The 12,741-nt window shown below is 41.3% G+C and overlaps 1 protein-coding gene across 2 annotated transcripts in view; it reads right to left on the bottom strand.

Moving 5' to 3' along the window:
- The window catches only part of fam110b (family with sequence similarity 110 member B), a 79,899-nt gene extending 70,045 nt beyond the window's left edge, over positions 1-9,854 (bottom strand). Inside the window, exon 1 of one of the 2 annotated variants that reach the window (XM_033650618.2) lies at positions 9,724-9,854. The gene's annotated coding sequence lies outside the window, so the exon portion shown is untranslated. The remainder of the gene's footprint in view (positions 1-9,723) is intronic. The other variant, XM_033650620.2, reaches the window with a different exon arrangement.
- Positions 9,855-12,741: the final 2,887 nt, after the last annotated feature.

The following is a 12,741-nucleotide window of genomic DNA, read 5'->3' as shown; positions in this document are numbered from 1 at the left end:
GAACGATGCCACAGTCCGTCGCCAATAGCTGTCAGTCAACCACTGAGCCCCACTAGGGCATGGGTTTGCTTCGGCACTTAAGGCATTCACTGTGGGCTTACAAAGTAACAATTCTGATTTATCTACCAGATAATCTCCAGGCTGCCAGACAGGTGAAGTGGGTCTCTACCCTCAGCGGTAGAGTTTTGAGTTGTGGGGTGGATAACTAATCAGTCAATCCAATCAGAGCTGATCAGATCTGATCAATGGATGAGAAGAGTAACTGTTTTTAAGTGAAAGCAAACTTCTATACTCATCTCAATGAACTAAATTTCCATTTCACCGTGCCTAACGTTCTACTGCTCCGTCTGGGCCCAGAAGAGACTCTGTGCTCATATATACAGTACAGGCCAAAAGTTTGGACACACCTTCTCATTCAATGCGTTTTCTTTATTTTCATGACTATTTACATTGTAGATTCTCACTGAAGGCATCAAAACTATGAATGAACACATGTGGAGTTATGTACTTAACAAAAAAAGGTAAAATAACTGAAAACATGTTTTATATTCTAGTTTCTTCAAAATAGCCACCCTTTGCTCTGATTACTGCTTTGCACACTCTTGGCATTCTCTCCATGAGCTTCAAGAGGTAGTCACCTGAAATGGTTTCCACTTCACAGGTGTGCCTTATCAGGGTTAATTAGTGGAATTTCTTGCTTTATCAATGGGGTTGGGACCATCAGTTGTGTTGTGCAGAAGTCAGGTTAATACACAGCCGACAGCCCTATTGGACAACTGTTAAAATTCATATTATGGCAAGAACCAATCAGCTAACTAAAGAAAAACGAGTGGCCATCATTACTTTAAGAAATGAAGGTCAGTCAGTCCGGAAAATTGCAAAAACTTTAAATGTGTCCCCAAGTGGAGTCGCAAAAACCATCAAGCGCTACAACCAAACTGGCACACATGAGGACCGACCCAGGAAAGGAAGACCAAGAGTCACCTCTGCTTCTGAGGATAAGTTCATCCGAGTCACCAGCCTCAGAAATGGCAAGTTAACAGCAGCTCAGATCAGAGACCAGATGAATGCCACACAGAGTTCTAGCAGCAGACCCATCTCTAGAACAACTGTTAAGAGGAGACTGCGCCAATCAGGCCTTCATGGTCAAATAGCTGCTAGGAAACCACTGCTAAGGAGAGGCAACAAGCAGAAGAGATTTGTTTTGGCCAAGAAACACAAGGAATGGACATTAGACCAGTGGAAATCTGTGCTTTGGTCTGATGAGTCCAAATTTGAGATCTTTGGTTCCAACCGCCGTGTCTTTGTGAGACGCAGAAAAGGTGAACGGATGGATTCCACATGCCTGGTTCCCACTGTGAAGCATGGAGGAGGAGGTGTGATGGTGTGGGGGTGTTTTGCTGGTGACACTGTTGGGGATTTATTCAAAATTGAAGGCACACTGAACCAGCATGGCTACCACAGCATCCTGCAGCGACATGCCATCCCATCCGGTTTGCGTTTAGTTGGACCATCATTTATTTTTCAACAGGACAATGACCCCAAACACACCTCCAGGCTGTGTAAGGGCTATTTGACCAAGAAGGAGAGTGATGGAGTGCTGCGGCAGATGACCTGGCCTCCACAGTCACCGGACCTGAACCCAATCCAGATGGTTTGGGGTGAGCTGGACCGCAGAGTGAAGGCAAAGGGGCCAACAAGTGCTAAACACCTCTGGGAACTCCTTCAAGACTGTTGGAAAACCATTTCAGGTGACTACCTCTTGAAGCTCATGGAGAGAATGCCAAGAGTGTGCAAAGCAGTAATCAGAGCAAAGGGTGGCTATTTTGAAGAAACTAGAATATAAAACATGTTTTCAGTTATTTCACCTTTTTTTGTTAAGTACATAACTCCACATGTGTTCATTCATAGTTTTGATGCCTTCAGTGAGAATCTACAATGTAAATAGTCATGAAAATAAAGAAAACGCATTGAATGAGAAGGTGTGTCCAAACTTTTGGCCTGTACTGTATATATATATATATACATATATATATATATATATGTATATATATATATATACAGTACAGGCCAAAAGTACTTGGTCAAATAGCCCTTACACAGCCTGGAGGTGTGTTTGGGGTCATTGTCCTGTTGAAAAATAAATGATGGTCCAACTAAACGCAAACCGGATGGGATGGCATGTCGCTGCAGGATGCTGTGGTAGCCATGCTGGTTCAGTGTGCCTTCAATTTTGAATAAATCCCCAACAGTGTCACCAGCAAAACACCCCCACACCATCACACCTCCTCCTCCATGCTTCACAGTGGGAACCAGGCATGTGGAATCCATCCGTCCACCTTTTCTGCGTCTCACAAAGACACGGCGGTTGGAACCAAAGATCTCAAATTTGGACTCATCAGACCAAAGCACAGATTTCCACTGGTCTAATGTCCATTCCTTGTGTTTCTTGGCACAAACAAATCTCTTCTGCTTGTTGCCTCTCCTTAGCAGTGGTTTCCTAGCAGCTATTTGACCATGAAGGCCTGATTGGCGCAGTCTCCTCTTAACAGTTGTTCTAGAGATGGGTCTGCTGCTAGAACTCTGTGTGGCATTCATCTGGTCTCTGATCTGAGCTGCTGTTAACTTGCGATTTCTGAGGCTGGTGACTCGGATGAACTTATCCTCAGAAGCAGAGGTGACTCTTGGTCTTCCTTTCCTGGGTCGGTCCTCATGTGTGCCAGTTTGGTTGTAGCGCTTGATGGTTTTTGCGACTCCACTTGGGGACACATTTAAAGTTTTTGCAATTTTCCAGACTGACTGACCTTCATTTCTTAAAGTAATGATGGCCACTCGTTTTTCTTTAGTTAGCTGATTGGTTCTTGCCATAATATGAATTTTAACAGTTGTCCAATAGGGCTGTCGGCTGTGTATTAACCTGACTTCTGCACAACACAACTGATGGTCCCAACCCCATTTGTAAAGCAAGAAATTCCACTAATTAACCCTGATAAGGCACACCTGTGAAGTGGAAACCATTTCAGGTGACTACCTCTTGAAGCTCATGGAGAGAATGCCAAGAGTGTGCAAAGCAGTAATCAGAGCAAAGGGTGGCTATTTTGAAGAAACTAGAATATAAAACATGTTTTCAGTTATTTCACCTTTTTTTGTTAAGTACATAACTCCACATGTGTTCATTCATAGTTTTGATGCCTTCAGTGAGAATCTACAATGTAAACAGTCATGAAAATAAAGAAAACGCATTGAATGAGAAGGTGTGTCCAAACTTTTGGCCTGTACTGTATATATACATATATATGAGCACAGAGTTTCTTATGTGTGTATATATTTATATTCCTACAGTGCTCCTAATTAAAAATTCACCTCTAAAACTGAACGTGGCAGTAGATATTTTAATCAGGACAGCCTGCCACAAATAAATGAATATGTGGGAAACCTGCACTTTGCTGCTATTTTTTTTCATTTACTTTTTTTTATTTCACTGGTAACGTTATAAATATCATGAGTTCTGGCAGGCAGCTCAAAAAGTGACAGAGCAGAGTTCTGTTTAAGTTATTAATACTTAGGCCTACAGAAGCACTCTGATTGGCAGTTCAGCTCAGCGCACGAGAAGAGAAACAAAGACGGGGGAAAATAAACAAAGAGCTAAAATCCAGAGAGAGTGTGATCAAAACAAATATGTTACATAAGATAAGTTTTTTTTTTTTTAGCTACTGAGTTCTTTAGCAGAAACATTACCTGATGGTTTATGTTATTGTTCATCGGTGCACAGCAGATAGGCTCTGTTGTTGTAACATTGCATTATGCTTTTAATGTGCTAACTGGCTAACTAGCAGCAAAACAGTCTCCTGGTTTCCCTTTTTGGATTACGATTACAGACTACTGCCGTCTGCTGGTGTGGAGAGGTGTTTCCTCTCATGCAGGCGCAGAACGTACGTGCTGGCTGGCTGGCCAGTGGCTGCAGTCTTTGTTGTGTGTTCCTGTGCAACTTTGTGACAGAAACACGTCAATATCAGGCGACGCAGCAGGGGCCACTAGTTCTCTAGACTCACAAGTCAGTCTTTAGACAGTTTGCTTAACTAAAGACTGATGACTTTCTCCCTGATTTTTTGTTTAGATGGGCGGATACAATTTCAGAGTTTAAAAAAACTCCCTACGTTGCAGAACCAATAGTAAATCCGCAGGGCGTTCCTTCAGTGGCTCGCTGAACCCTTGTGCTCGTCAACATAGTCCGACTAGAAACACGTGTAGCCGTACAAAATGGCTCAAGTCGCTGTAAGTCCTTCATTTCTACAATCTTGTGGACTGAGCACACGTTTGATAAAACGGAGTTAAATCTCTCGGCATCCATTTTCAAGCTCTCTGTGTGTTTGTTTCCTCTCAGACGAGAAAAGGGGGAGCGCACATTTCCGGGAGGGCGTGTCCTTTTCAAAAATGCAAGAGGCGTTGCTTTGTTGCCGGCTGTTGTCTCCGGTGTGTTAAACACACTTTAGAAAGGAGTGTCCCCAGACTATCAGAAGGCGGAGATCTCTGATTGTCTGGTGGCGAGACAACTAGTTCTCTGAAGTCTGTTTTGTGTGGTGTGTCACACTGTTATGCTGCCTTGTCATTCTGTATGAAAGGTAAAATGACAGAATGGAGGAAGAGAGCTGTCTCACCTCTAAGACTTCATCAGAGGTAGTAACAGTTAGCAGTTAGGAGATAACTCAAGTGGAGTTTGTATGTTCTTCCCGTATCCACCTTATTTTTCACGGAAACACGGAGGCAAAACAGAACGCAGCCAGCTTCCGTTGTTTTGTGCGACACTTCCAGTCCAGCACTCTTACCACTGTGTAAATGGGAATCGCCTTGTTGTTTACCTTGTTGAGTTTAGCTATATATATGTATATATCACATTTTTCACGTCACTATATCACCGTTTAGACTAATCTGATGTTTGTAAAGTCTATAAACACAATGACTGAACAAACATTAGTATTTTCTCTGTGTGTAATTAATAACATGGTTATCGTAGATTAGCTGGGCTAACCGTTAGCTGTTAGCCATTAGCCGTGTCTGTAATAACTCACTAAACTCACAAAGTGGCCCGTGAAAAAAATATTTTCTCCAGCGGATGTCTTAGTTACAACATGACTGAGCTAACTGAGTAGTTTCATGTCGTATCCGACAACGGGAGGCTTTTGACGGATGACGATCCTGATGTTAGCTTTGCTGCTAGTGTTAACGTTAGCTGTCCCAGTCAGCTGCAGCCACTGATGCTTTCTAGACATCGTGATTTCCCAAAACTGAATAAATACCACACATAGCAACACAAAACTGCTTTGCTAGCTCAATCATGTTGTAACGGCTGGATGGTTGATGCGTACATGCTGATTCAGGTGCTATCAGAGCCGATCCGTGCATCACTATGGCTTAATGATCAACTCAGTCAATTAAAACAACCCGTCCTGTGTTAGGAGTGTATGTCGCTGACAGAGAGAAAGAAAGAAAAGGGGAAAAAAGATAGAAAAGCAGCGTACACCTCACATATTTATTTCTCACAGTTGCGCACACGTGTGGCTGGCATGCAGAAGCACCGTCTGTGTGTTGAGGGTACGAGCCGCAGCTTCAGCTGCTCAGGTAGAGAGGCTGTGTAGCCCGGTTTATGATTGACGTGCGATTTATTCGCGTTTAGAGGGAATAAATTTCCGTTATAACAGAAACGTGGGCACAGTTATCGATACAAAATACACAGACTAACTAACTAACTAACTAACTGATTGACTAACATAAACAACTGAAAATTGAAAAAAAATTAGCTTGCACCGTTAGCTCCGGTAAGCGAAAGCATGAGGGAAAGCGGCTGACCGGAAGTCACGCACAAAAAAAACGGAAGTTGATCACTATTTACTTCCGTGTTTGAAAATAAGGTGGATAAGCATGGGTTTTCTGCAGCTTCTCTGGCTTTTTCCCACAGTCCAAAGACATGCAGCTTAGGTCAACTGAAGACTCTAAATTGGCCAAAGGTGAGAAACTGAGTGTGGATGGTGTCAGCCCTGTGATAGTCTGGTGACCTGTCCTGGGTGTACCCCGCCTCTTACCCAGTGTCAGTTGGGATAGGCTCCAGCCCCACCCCAGCACAACCCTGAACAGGATGAGTGGTTACAGATAATGAATCAATGAATAATATTGCAAAAATGTGATCAAATCCTCCTCAGTGTTCCTGAACGCTGCAGCCCTGAGCCTAATACTGTTGTTTCAGTCAGAGCCAGGAAAAACCCTGACTGTTGGTGTTTGCACAGTCTAAATTATCCAGCATTACTCATCAAGACTACAGACAGAAGCAGTGCACTGTCAGCAAGGTTCTCACTGTGGCTCTGATGCAAAACTCCATGACTTTTCCTTGGGTCGAATGGCCTCAATAACCAAAAAACTCAGATTAAGCACTGCTGTTGTGCAATCACCTACACAGACAGATTCAATTTTATTTTTTACAGATCAAACATCTGGTTAAATGAACTTTAAAACAGGCCTTTTGTGGTCTCACACTTTTGTTTGACGTTTTCAGTGTTTATATTGTTAATAAGGACTTGCTGGGAAAAGTGGTATGAAGAATGCTGGATCCAATATTTGGTTCATGTTTCTTGACCAGGCACCATGGCAGGATTACTGACTGGGCAAAGTGGGCAACTGCCCTGGGGCCTCAAAACTCCACTGGCTCTAAAAGCTCCAGGCTTACTGTGTGTCAGCTGGTTTGTGCTGATTTCATTGAACATTTGTTGTGGAAGTATGCAGCACTACAGCACAATTAACTGATATGATAAGATGGGTAAGGCCCCTATATAAGGCATTATATAACAGAATTATTATTATGAGGCTTCCCTAGTAGAGTTACTGTGTCAAAATCTATTTTTGAGCCATTCATTATTTCAGTTTTGAGCTTATTTGCTTGATGTAAATACACTGCTACACAGAAAATCTGGTAGGGATGCACGATATTGGAATTTTTGCCAATATCCAATAAACTGATATGTAACAACTCATATGACTGATAACCAATACCGATACTGATACATCCACTTTTTTCCCCACCTAATTTTAGTGAACATCAGGTCTCTTCTGTGGTGAAATTATCAAAGTATTGTGCAGGCATACTCTTATTGTGATGGCATGCCAGCAGATGGAGACATGAAATAGAATGCTTTTCAGTGTATGTAATATTCATTCATTGTGCAAAAGTTAAAAAATGTGCACGCTATCCTATTCTGGCAATATTCATTTTGAAAGACAATATTGGCTGATACCAATGATGTACCAACATTATCAGCATGTTGGACAATATTATTATCGGGCTTCCCTAAAATCTGGGGACAGGTAGGTTTCTAGAATGGAAAACTGTACACATTGGGAGTGTGGAAGGAGCTAAGTCGTAAGGCCCCAGCAGCTCATTTTCCCTTGGACCCCTTAGAAGTTTTTGGAAGCAAACTGTGCACTTGCCATCATTTCCCCAAAGTCAATGATGATACTACAAAGTGACACCTCTTTCAGAATGTGTTTGATGCACATATGAAGGCTTATGTTGTTTGATGTAAAAAAAAAAAAAAGAAAAAAGGTCACAACAGTAAGAGTACATAGTCAACCGGAACCATTTGATACATGATATTTTGCTCAAAGCATCCTATCACGCAAATAATTTCTGATAAATTAACCTAATTCACTGTGATTAGGACAAGGAATTAGGACATAAGTACATGTACAAAACACAAATTCCACCTGAAAAACTGGCAAAGATGTCCATTAGCTACATAATGCTAGTCCAGTTAGTCCTTGGAGGAACAGCTCATAATGTTAATATTGTCAGTATGAAAAATGAATATAAGAAACTGGAGTTAGGAGATTCTGCGATGTCGTATAGATCAGTGGTTCCCAACTGGTTCAGCCATGTGGTCCAGATTTCTCCTTAGTCATTAATTCAAGGTGCACACAGTTTAATATATTCAGCATCATACTTGTGTTCGGCCATGTTGAGCTAGTTTGTTGTCTCTGTCAAGTAGCTGTCCGTTAGTCAGTCACTCTACAGCAGGACACAGCACTTCAAAATAAAAGCTCTGTGCCGGAAATTAACTGAACTTAAAAATGACGTGTGATTTTTACAAACTTGACACCTTTATGAGTCACTTGCGGTCCATTCAGAATGGACTCGCAGCCCACTTTTGGACTGAGACCCACCAGTTGGCAACCACTGGTTTAGATCTATTATCAAGGAGCTTTTTGGTTTCCCAAGGAAATGGCAGTAACACTGAACAGACTACCAACACTATGAAACCGAAGTTGGTTACGCCTCTAGAAAACACACCATGTAGCCTAACACCATTTGTGATGGCATCACTTGAATGTGTCTATTAAAGGCCATGATTATGTAACTTCTCATGTGCTTTTAGTCAGTCTGTTGTGACTGCACAGAGCAAGTCATCCAGGGTTTATCCTTTGCCCTGTATAAATGGTCACAACCTGCAGCCATCCAGGAATTATCCACTGCCCTGGCAGCCGCTCTCACCACCCATGGGTGGACCTCTAGGGCTACAGAGAGCTACTGAACTGTTCATACTTTACAATAGAATGAGCCCTCACTGAGTATGAGAATAAAACTGTTGAACTGAATGCAAGAGGCTTAAACTGCACTGCTGACTCTAATGGTCAATCTAAGTGTATGTATGCTACACCTGTCTTATTAGACAGTTATTTTCATGGAAATTGTTCAAGTATATAGAGTCTTTCGTAATAACCATGGAGCATTACACATTAACAGTAGAGTTTATATTTTAATAATCATGATGGATGAGCCACTAATGAATGTTTGCATTTTCCAATACAAATGGCCAATATTAGGATCATTCTGTTTTTCCTGCTGTACAGAAAACCATCAAACCATGACCCCAAAACCAAAATACCTAAGAGACATGGAGTAAGGTATTAATACAAGATGTAATTTTAGTCATAGATGGGACCAATATTGGCATTTAAAACTATATCCAGTCCGGGTCACAACCAAATACAAAAATAACTGTCGCATCAAGATTAAAAGTGAGATGTCCACGGGATTATATAAGACTGGAGACACAAGTCAGCAAAGCACTTTTATAGCCATGATGTGTCCAACACCCTGCAAATGTAAAAATCCATCCTCTCACAACAGAAGCAACTGCTGTAATCTATTCTGACGACACAACAGACTGTGTCCAGTCGGTAAGTGCAGATTGCACGTGCCAGGAGCAGCACATTAGCAGTTGACACAAACACTAACTACACCTGTGTGCGTGCGTGCGTGCGTGCGTGTGTGCGCGCGCTGGTGGTGCAATGCAATGCCAAACCCCCATCGACAGAGCAGCTCAACCATAGATGTATTACAGCACGGAATGTCTGTGTGTTCCTGAGCTGGAAGCTAGCACCGTAACGCTACCAAAACCCAGCAGTATACACCGTTGTTTACACACACAGTACCACACACGCCTTCCATTAACGTTACCTCTATAGCTTAACCGACAAATGCTGCGTTAAATTAATGTGTCTTGACTGCTGTCTGTATGACAGCGTGCCGAACAATAGCCATATTTTCGACATGACTGGAAATGAGGAAAAAAACGGGTCCTGCGTACCGCCAACAGCTTCAGTGACGGTTCAGTTATTGTAGGTATGACAGACAGCCATGTTAGCATCACAACTAAACTAGTTGCCCGTCCTTACCTGGATATTCAGCTCCAGAAAACAAAGGATGCTGCTGCGGTTTCTCTCCGTTAGGTTGATGCGTCTATTTGGCCTGACAGCATCCTGTTCCCAGCCAGCAGCACCACCGTCACACCGCACGACATAACACCAGCGCTTCCGATAGGAACTTTCATAATAAAGGCCGATTTGTGTGTAATTATGTAGGCTACTTACGTCCTGCTTAGGGACTGTAGGGACTTTATTTATTAGAGGAGGGGGAGCCTCAGGTGTTGGTTTGGTTTGTGAAGCTGAAGCTACAAATATTTTCCCTTGAGCCTCCCTGAGTGACTGGGGGGAAATGATGAAATACCACTGTTTAAGCTTGGATTTAATCATTTTTCTGATTGTAGTATTTGTCGTGCATGATGTGACCAAGGGCTGCAGGAATTTTGAAAATTCTACGGTAAATTCTCTTTTTACAGTTTCTACCTCTGATAAATGGTGTGATTTTGGCAATTTCTTAAGGAAACATAGCTCTCAAACCTGCCGGCAGGTTTCAGAGTTCAGAAAGTATTCAAAATAAACACAAAATGCAACAATTTAAAGTTGTATGTCCCTCCCCCTTAGCCAAAATTTAAAATAACTTTGATGGGGGTACTTGTAAAGATTTAGTTAACACAATAGACAACAAGCCTGCCATTGTGTCTTTCCCATCTAGAACAGAGGGAGCAACTGATCAAGTCTTTGTAGCTGTTGTTTCATTGCAAGACCCCACAATTTTTTTTACTGTGTGCACCTCTCATAAATGATATGTAAGAGTCCCGTCAAAATATTCTGTAATATAAAACTGCTATGTTTCTTTTTTAAAATAGCTATATTCAACCAAATTCCACCATGTATGACAAGTTAGAACATAAAAACAAAAAACTAAAACATATCTTCATTTTAAAGTGAAAATAAGCGAGCCACTATTCACAAATGCATGGTATGTAATGAAAAAATAAATATATAATAAATAATAAATAAATATATATATATAAAAATAAATAATAAAGAGGTTTGACATATTTTACACAGCTATAAATCAAATCCAGCTCACGCTTTTGTTTTGAAGGTTAAGATCACAAATTTTCAGGTTATATTTCCACTAATGCTGTCTGCCTTGACGCAGCAGCCAGCGGCTCAGTCTCTGCAATGAGACAGATAGATGCGGCTGAACGGGAGGGCAGAGTAGGCCATACTGCTCTCTGCTGCATTTTATATTGACTGTATGCAATCACACTCTGATATCCAGATTTTTAATGTGATTTTATGTAGTATACCCCCACGACTATTTGTATTTTTATTAAAGTTGCGTACATTCAAGTGTTAAGCAGTCAGTTCTCCCCTTTGAATATGAATGGAGTGGTCCAGTCATTAAAGGGCCAGTGCGTGGCTTGTCTTTGACAGCTCGTCAGACCACATTGACAGCTTCTCATTTATCAGAGCAAACGAGGGTAATCTTTCCATTCTAATTACTGTCTGAGAAGACACCTAATTGACAAAGCCTCTATGATATGTTTTTCACTCTTCACATGTTTAACCAGGAGCTTACCACTTTGCTGTGTTTGTCCTTTCATGTCATGATTTTGGCATGATGACGACAGAGGAAGAAATGTTGTGTTATAAATGCATCATTAAAATTATAGCCTTACTAAATATGATCAAAGTTTATTTACTTTTGCTCTGTGGCTGTTTTTCGGGCAAGGCCTTGATGCTCCTATTAAAGGGTAGGCCAATGGATGGATTACTGAACAGGCCTACCAGGCACAGGCCCAGGAGCCCAAAGTGTCAGGCCCCCCTAGCCTTCACCTGCAAAATGGCATTCAAATAAACCAGCACAGACCAGGAAGAGACTCAAAATGACTGCAAAGAGGCACAAAAAGACCACAAAGAGATGCAAAGGAAGTACAAAGAGATGTAAAATAACCACAAAATTTACAAAAAAACGACAAAGAAACACGAAATGACCACAAGGAGACAAAAAACACAAAAAGATGCATAATAATTACAAAGAGATGCAAAATAATTGCCATTCCGCAAAACCCCCCAACTAATACTCTCAAACATCTGGATATTTAATGTATGGAAAGATTACAATCGGCATTCACATCCAGGGCAAGTGACTCTGCAGTGGTCACGTATTTATCAGTCCCAGCTCAATTCGCACTGAGGGACACATATCGATGAACACGCTAATTTTAGCCTATTTACCGGTGAGATGCAATGACATGCCACCACAAAATACTGTCCGTCTCGGTACCAGACTGGTGCAGAAAAGTCCCAGATGAAGGTCAAGCATCAAAAAAAAGCTCAATCCTACTATTTCCATAATGCAGCTCATTAGCTCTCCCTCCCATGCCAAACTTTCAGACAGACAGTTAAATATTAAAATGCTAGAAATTCAACTATATTTAAATCTAAGCTTAAAGTGGTCAAATTACATATTCATTTGATTATTATAGTCAGTAAGCCTAAATATAGATGATCATGATCTGTATTTCACTTCTGTGCTTTCACAATACCCAAACAAAATCTTAAGACAGTAAACCTAAAAATGACATTGATGTGTGACATATTCCAAAACCACAGGTATTAAAGGTCCAGTGTGTAGGATTTTTAGGGGGATATATTGGCAAAAATGGAACAGAATGTTCATAACTATGTTTCCATTCAACACATTCTCACTCCAACCTTGTCACATATCGACCCTTGGTCATAGACTTTCCACATCGACATATGACGCGCAAGGTACCCTGGGTGCATTGGTTGTTGATGTTCTGGGACGCTGTGTCAACTTCAGCCTGTTACATGCATTGTCTGTTTTTCAGAATACACTTCCGTTTTAACAGGAAATGTAAGGTTTGCGTAGTCTCTTTCACAAGAAACATACTACATCTGTACAACACCTTCAATAACAAAACATACATGGTTACGTTTAGCCAACACTTGCATGTGGTTAGGTTTAGACAACAAAAACATGTGGTTGGTTTTAGAAAAAAATAACAGGGTTTGGCT

The sequence above is a fragment of the Epinephelus lanceolatus genome, chromosome 12 (genome assembly GCF_041903045.1).
Source record: "Epinephelus lanceolatus isolate andai-2023 chromosome 12, ASM4190304v1, whole genome shotgun sequence".
Taxonomy (NCBI): domain Eukaryota; kingdom Metazoa; phylum Chordata; class Actinopteri; order Perciformes; family Serranidae; genus Epinephelus; species Epinephelus lanceolatus.
Note: the sequence above shows the minus strand (reverse complement) of the source record. Positions and strands in the feature narration are given on the sequence as shown.